General features: G+C 29.1%; 1 long non-coding RNA gene across 1 annotated transcript in view; it reads left to right on the forward strand.

Annotated features, from left to right (window-relative positions):
- Nucleotides 1–4,694: 4,694 nt before the first annotated feature.
- LOC136084268 (uncharacterized) overlaps nucleotides 4,695–8,180 on the forward strand; it is a 14,929-nt gene continuing 11,443 nt past the window's right edge. The window contains exon 1 of the long non-coding RNA XR_010640443.1: nucleotides 4,695–4,837. This is a non-coding gene — a long non-coding RNA (uncharacterized LOC136084268). The remainder of the gene's footprint in view (nucleotides 4,838–8,180) is intronic.

Genomic DNA, 8,180 nt, shown 5'->3' on the forward strand with positions numbered 1-8,180 from the left:
TTGCTAGTATGAGCATGCCAATATAACTCCAATATTGGCATTCTAATATTGGACGAACAATATATATTGTTTGTCTAATAATAGAATTATAGATTGTTAAATATATTGTTTGTCCAATACTACAATATATATTGGCCAAACAATATATATTGCTTGTCCAATAATAGAATGCCAATATTAGAGTTGTATTGGCATGCTCATACTGGCAAATATTGATATGCCAATTTTGTCTCATTAGCTTTTTAATATTAACATATATTTGTAGTTCTATATAGAAGCAATATCAGCATGCATATACTTTCCAATATTAATATGTCAATATTGGCGCAATACTTTTACCATTATTAGCGCAATATTGTATATCTTGTCCGATATTGGCCAAGATACCCAATATTGCACCATTATTGCACCAATATATCTTTCTACGAGGGTTTGTTTTGGTAGTTTATAAATTTAGTTTTGTAGGTAGTATTTATTCGATAAATTAAACCAATCAACCAATATTTCTTTTTTTCAGGCCTCTAAAAACTTGAAAAATGCAATTAATTTAAAACACCACAAAATTTCTAAAACTAATTTCTAATTTATTAGGTAGAATTGAATAAGCTTAACGAGCGCACTATGCGTCGCTCTAATTCAAAATAAGGAAATTAGGCTTATAAATAAAAATGCATTCAATATATATTTTTTAATAATATTATTTAGGTTACCCAAGAAGTGCGGCCGTGGCGCAGTGGTTAGAGCGCTTGCTTTATAAGCAGGAGATCCAGGTTCGTAACGAGGTCTGGACAATTTTTCGCGTCACGGTAAGGAAGGAGGCGTGAACTTCCTGGCTAAATGCACTTTCGCGGTGCTCTGTGACAAGACCGTTAGGACTTCTTGGGGCACCTAAAATAAAAAAAAATAATAAAATAAAAAAAGAAGTCCTTTAGGTTTTATCACAGAGCACCGCGGATGAGCATTTATTCGGAGGTTCACGCCTCCTTCCTATCCGATGACGCAAAACTCGCCTAGAGTTTTGAACCATGGGTAAATTGTTTCTGAGGCAAGTGCACTACCGCTAAGACTCGGCTGCTCAGAATTTATTTTCAGAATATTAAGCTGATATTTTCACAAGACATCGAACTTTCGATTTTATTTCTGTATAAAAAAAATCTCTTATTCAAAATTTCAAACATTTACATAATTGCAAAATTTCACCATTAGTTTTGACTTGATCATCTCAAATACAAAATTAAAGTTAACATCCCAGCCAACATTGGAAGGCGGGTAACGTATGGTTTTTGTCTGGGCTTACAGGAACGGGAATTTGACGTGTAAGTGTTTTGGTTTCCGGACGGCGCATATGATAAATAAATCCAGCAAATTTGCTTGATTGGGTTTTATCTGGTTTTTGTCAGGGTGGAAGGATCTGGGGATATGATGGGTTTCCCAAAATATTCCCAAAAGGTTTAAACCGATAATTAAAAAAATCATAACTAAATATAAAAAAATAAATATCCATATGTCTAACTTCGGGATTTTTATAAAATAAAAGTTAAGCCGATTTATTTGTTTACTATTTTAATCAGCCATTATCACATCGGGCAGAAAACGGTTGGCAAAAGAAACTATCACTCAGATGTCGATCAAAGTCCACTTGTAATAATGCGTAATTCGCTTAAGGTATAATTATGCGAAACAAGGTATAATTATGGAAAGCTGCAAAAATTATTTTACTAATCTTTTTGTTACCAAGTCAACAATCTAAATGAGTTAAAAAATGTTTTGTTAAATACATCAAATATTGTTTTGATAAATCTATTAAAATAGATATTTAAACTTTTATTTATTAATTTTTTTTAAAAAGTAAATAGTCTATAAAAAAAATTTGATTTTTCTATAGACGATACGGAAATTTCTATGATGGAACTTTGCGGAAAAGCGGTCTTTGATAGAATTGGAAATAGAATGGAAATGAAAATGGAAACTCTTTTTGTTATTATTCTTCTTTACATGAAACATGCGTTTCTTGAATAGAATAGAATTTTTTAAAAGGAAACTCTACTAAAAAATGATCATATATATTAATGGTTAATTTAATAACCAAATAATAGTGACCTCTTGTAACCAAATGGTCTTATCCAGATAGATAAGATAAAGATTTAATGTGTTAGTTCCCTATATCCTGCCTAAGCAGTGGCATAGCAAGGAATTTTGTGCGTAGGGCAATAATGAAAAAAATTGGCCTTTTTAACAATAACTTTTTTTTTTTTTGTAAATGCAATACTTTTTAGTGAAGCTGCACCGAGCAGTGAACGCCTTAGAGATGAATTATAAGTTAAAAAGAGTTTAGTATGTGAAATAAAAGTTCAAAAGGACAGATGTCCAGTAGAAAACAAAGAGCCTCAAAGTAGAAAAATACTAAAAAACTGATAAGTTAAATAACGTAAAAATTGCAAACAGTAAATATCATATAATGTAGAGAGTAAATTCGTGACATTATTTCTTTTGCCTTGCTAAAGTATTTATTTAATTCAATTATTTTCATCACAAAATGGTAAATTCTTGTGCTGCATATGGATGTTCTAACAGATATATAAAAGGCGGCACGAAATCCTTTTATAAATTTCCTTTTTAAAATTCTGAATTATATAAAAGATGGATTGTTGTTTTGACACGTGAAAATTTTCTTCCATCCAAACACACCTGTATCTGCAGCGACCATTTTTTAGAATCAGACTACAATTATTGTATCCCAGACAAAAAAAATCCAAATTCTGATCATCATCAAAAGCCTATTTTAAAATGTAATGCTGTGCCATCAGTTTTTATATTTTCTACAAATATTCGAAAGACAAAAAGGAAACTCCCATCAATACGAACATCAGTAAATTCATTATCTAAATTTGATCCTTTATCGAAAAAAACAAATTTTAATGTTTTTGATAAAGGATCAAATTTTCAAATTCAACACATAATGATCAGCCAGAAAGCACTATCAAAAAAATTACCACACCAGTCAATCTCCAACACAATCTATAAGTTCTTTATTACCAGCAAAAGAAAAATTTAAAAAAAAAGTGAAGGGTTTACAACAAAAATTACGAAGAAAAAAAAAGAAAATAATTTTTTTACAAGACATGGTTTCCCTTTTAAAATCTAAAAGTTATTTGACTACTGATGCTGCCACTGTTTTAAGCAAAAATTCATTCTGGACTCTCATATAAAATCATTAAGAACCAATTTTCAAATTAAAAAAATGTTAAACCAAAAGGTCACAGATACAAATATGAAGTGATAAAATCTGCTTTAACTCTTCATTTTTATTCTCCAAGTGCGTTTAACTTTCTTCGGTCAATGTTATATCTTCCTGCTGCCAGTTCAATATCACATTGGACATCATCTGTAAATTGTAATCCGAACTGAACATGCTAACAATATCATGTTCAATCTTTGACCAAAAAATATGTATGTATTGACTGTATGCTCACTAAATTGATCGTCTGCGATTCTAATCATCTTTAATTCCAAGAATAAGGAGGTTAAAATTGCCAATATCTTTTTATATGAATGTGATTGCTAAAAGCTTTTTGCCCGATATAATAATGGCTTCCAACGCATTAAATTGGCTTCACTAAAAATGACGAAGTTAGTTATCTAGTTATTTATTTATATCATTGAACAAAACTTACTTGATTGTTGCCATTTATAATTTGTATTGTGCGTGAAATAAATTTAAAACTTTAATTTTTGTGCATTATACGTTTGTATAAATTAAATTTACATTGTATTCAAACAGAAGTTATTTTCGGTGTAATTTTTTACTGTGAAACTCCATTAAAAAGACGTTGTTTTAGAATTTCACTTATTTATTACCATTATAAAAGAATATTTTTATATATTTTTTAAATATATTTACAAAGTTTAACAGTAACTATTGAACATGTAGTAACTATTCCATTGAGACACTGTTTGCATTTTTAAAATGATCAAAATATATAGTTTTGTTTCTGCTAGTGATGGTAATAACTGCTTTGAGGTTAATCAAAATATTGGTTAAGTCAGAAACCTTTAAAAAGTGCAAACAAGCTAGTGTTGTGATGGATATGTTATATTTAGAGAATTTAAAGCTTTTAAATCGTTTTTACAGATCCACTCTTTTCCATCGATTTTTCTATATTTTATGCAAGCAAAATGACTGATGTTAACTAAGTACTTAGTTAACATCAGTGGGTAAACTTAGGTTTACCCACCATCAGTTATAAATATTAGGTGTTTACAAATAAATGCAAAAAATGGCTTTATTGTTATGCAGCAACTGCATTTTTTAATTATTGATATTTTTTGACTTTGATTTAAAATTGTACGCTTGTTATAGTAACAACAATATCATAATATACATAATAATAACTTATACTTACAATACTTATACTTGGTAATATTTATAATACTTAACTTATGTTTACAATACTGATAAAATTTGTATCGATATGAACTTTTGCATTCAAACTTTAATTATAAAACTTTAATTTAACTTGATAGCTTTAAAATAATTTACAATAACTAAAAAACAGAAAATAGTTATAATATAAATCATGACCATATGCTTATTTAAGTTAAATGCCATTTTTTTTTCCATAACTTAATTTTTGGGATAAAAATATTAAGTTCCATTTTAAAGAAGCAAAAATAGGTCTTATATGATATGTATCTAATGTATATCTTGTATTTTGCAGCATGTTTAAGAATATTTCTGATTGGTGCACACTGACTGTTGACAATATTTGCATACTGATATGAGTTAAAGTGACTTCAACAACCAGAATCTATTTTTGATTAATATAAGTAATGACAGGTTAGTAAAATTAATTATAATAGTTATGGTAATAACTTTTATTTATTAGAATTAGTGAGAGACTTATGTATGATAGAATTGCTTGAACTTTTGGGGACAAATATAATGATTGGAGTAAATATTACCTTCATTTATTACCATGATTAGAGTAAGAAAATATTGATTTTCTCTAAAGAATATTGGGCAAAAGTCAATATTTTCCTATGTTTTAAAATTTATAAAATAATACGTATTAAAAAAAATTATGTAATATAAAATAAAAGATTAAGTTTTCAAGTATAAAAAACACATGTATTATGATAAAGTTTATACATCACATTAACTATGTTGTCTGCAAGTTAGGGGTTGCAGCTTATATTTCAGCTTCAGCTTTAAACTCATTAGCATCAAATTGAAGCTGAAGCTGATCAAGTCAGTTCAATCAGCTTTATAGTTGATTGATATATACTCCATAAATAATTTATATTAAAAAAGCATGTAGGAAATTATTCAATGAAAATCTAAAATAGTGATAAAATTTAAACATACATATGAAAAATTTTAAGTAAAATTTGCAAAAAGTTTTTGCAGTTTATAAATGTTGCTGTTGGACTTTCATTTTTGGGCCACCCAAATTGGATTTTTAGAGATTTGTTTAGAAATTGGTGACCAAAAACCTAATTCCTTTTTTGATTATCTACATAATTTTATGGTAGAGATCAAAATTCTTACAAAAGATGGTTTTATCTGTTAAAATATTGATTACAAAATCAATATTGCTGTTATCATATGTGATGCAACAGCTAGAGCATTTGTTAAGTGTATTAGGGGCACAATGGTTATAATTGATGTAAGCGTTGTTTTCAGAAAGGAGAGAGGTGTGGCAAGATAATGCTCCCACATATTTCATCAATTTTATGCACTGATTCAGATTTTTGTCATCAAAAGCATTCTGAACAACTTAGTGGTGTGTTAAATAGAATTAAATTTTGACATGGTGACAAAATTTCCTTTAGGCTTGCATTTAGTATGCTTAGGGGTGTGCAAAGAGTCATCAACTTAAGGTTAAATGGCCCAAATGTTGTAAATTGTTTCAGATTACAGTCAATACTTTATCTGGCGGATTGTGCCAGATATGTCGTTACATTCCAAAAAAATTTTCTAGAAAACCAAGGTCTTAATTAGATATTTAAAATTGGAACGCCACTGAACTTAGACTTTTTTTAGTACACACTGGGCCAGTTGTTTAAAGGGGATGATTTAGCCATAAATCTATTCAAACTTTTTAGTACTTTCAGTTGCAGTTCTAATTTTATAATTTTTTATTTTGTTGAAAAAATATATTGATTTTGCTTGTTAGTTACTAACTTGTTTTGTGCAGTTATTGGGTGAGCTTTACGGTTAGGATCAACTAGTTTACTATATCCATTTTTTAATACATATAGGAAATGAGACAGTTAAATTTTAAGTACTTAGATAAATGTTCCTCGTTCAAATACAAAACTTTTTCAGATCAATTAAAAAAGCTTGTTCAAAGAACAAAGGGTTGCTCAAATAAACATGTCCAAGGATATAAACAGAAGTTTCGTATTCCTAGTTTTGATGTATCAGTAACAATTGTTTTGAATTTACAAAAAAAAAAAGGTTTAGTTTAAAAGATTTTAAAAAGCAGACGAATTCTGTGACGAATAGGTTATGTTTGAGGAATTTATATATATATACAGTGGCTTGCATAAATATAGAGTCACTTCTTTGTGTGAAATTTTTGTCTTTTTTCACAATTATCTTTGAAACCAACTAATTAATACGATTAAAAGTGTATTAAATTTCTTAATTAATTGATTTTCTATTGAATAGTTTATAATTGGAACTCGTTAAGTTAACCAGTCTTGAGTAATTATTAATTTAATTAGTACATACCTGTATTTCTAATGTAGCAAAAATAGAGTCAACTAAAATTTAACGACTTAAGTTTAAATATCTAAACAAAATGGTATCCGAGCAATCTAAAATTTGGTGGTTGATTTCTTTCCAACTATATGAACGTTCTTGCAAAAATAAAATAATCATTTTTATATCTTTAGTTATTTGTAATTATAGTAGTTATTTGGTAAAGTAAAAAGACAAAAATGGGCAGAAAAGCTGTTTCAGACAAGGTACGATGGCAAATTGAAGGTCTGCTAAGAGATAAAACAAAAAGCCAACAATAAATAGCTTGAATGTGCAATGTTTCGCTTAATTGTGTACAAACAATGTTGAAAAACCATGAGCTACATAATATCGTTGATGTCAAAGATTTACCAAGGCTTGGTAGGCCTTTAAAGTTAACTTCAAGAGACCAAAGTTATCTCTATCGAAAGAATAGACAAGACCCTAAAATTTCTTACTGCAAACTTGCTGAAGGGTTCAAAAATACGCCTGGTAATGTTAGTGTTAGTAGATGGACTATAGGAAGATGCCTAAATAAATAAGGCTTAGATTGCTATGTCGCTGCTCACGAACCACTTTTGCGTGTCTTAGGTGTGGTGTAGAAAAAGAATTCAATGGTCTGTAGAAGACTAGGTTAAATTATTTTTAGCAACGAATCTAATTTTGAGGTGATAAATTGCAAGTCAAGAATAATCATCAAGAGGCTGGCTGGTGAAAAGTTCAAAGAGTGTTTTTGTGTACCAAGGATGCAAGGCAGTGGAGGATCAGTTGGAATATGGGGAGGCTTCTCCCATAAAGGAACAGGGTCAAACAACATTTATAAAGGCAGAATTAACTGGAACAACTACAAAGAGATCCTTGAAAGTAAAATTTTGCCAACAGCCAGAGCTTTTCAAGGAAGACAACAACAATGGATTTTTCAGCATGATGGCGCTGTGGCTCACACTGCAATCTTGGTTAAAGAGTGGCTTGATTGGAAAAACATTACGGTTATGCCTTGGCCAGCTCGTTTTCGATATCTCAATCCCATCGAGAACATTTGGGCTTGGATAGACAAGGGTCAAAGAGAGCATTGCCAGTGTTGCGGAATTACAGCAGGTGTTACAAAAGCTTTGGAAAAAATTTCCAAGAGAATTATGCATCCGACTAGTTGAATCTATTCCTAGATGTGTTTGTGCATGTGTGAAAGTTTTTTCAAAAATAAAATCTTAAACTTCTTTTTTGAAAAACCTTTTTTCTTTTTTATAAACTAACATTATATTTATGCCACTCACTATATATATATATATATATATATATATATATATATATATAAATATATATATATATAATTATATATATATATATACAACCCTTAGATGTTGTCCGAAAGTTTTTTCGATATTTTGTTGACAAAAAGTAAAAATTAAAATGCAAGACCGGAATTTTTTTTTTT

The sequence above is a fragment of the Hydra vulgaris genome, chromosome 08, assembly GCF_038396675.1.
Source record: "Hydra vulgaris chromosome 08, alternate assembly HydraT2T_AEP".
Taxonomy (NCBI): domain Eukaryota; kingdom Metazoa; phylum Cnidaria; class Hydrozoa; order Anthoathecata; family Hydridae; genus Hydra; species Hydra vulgaris.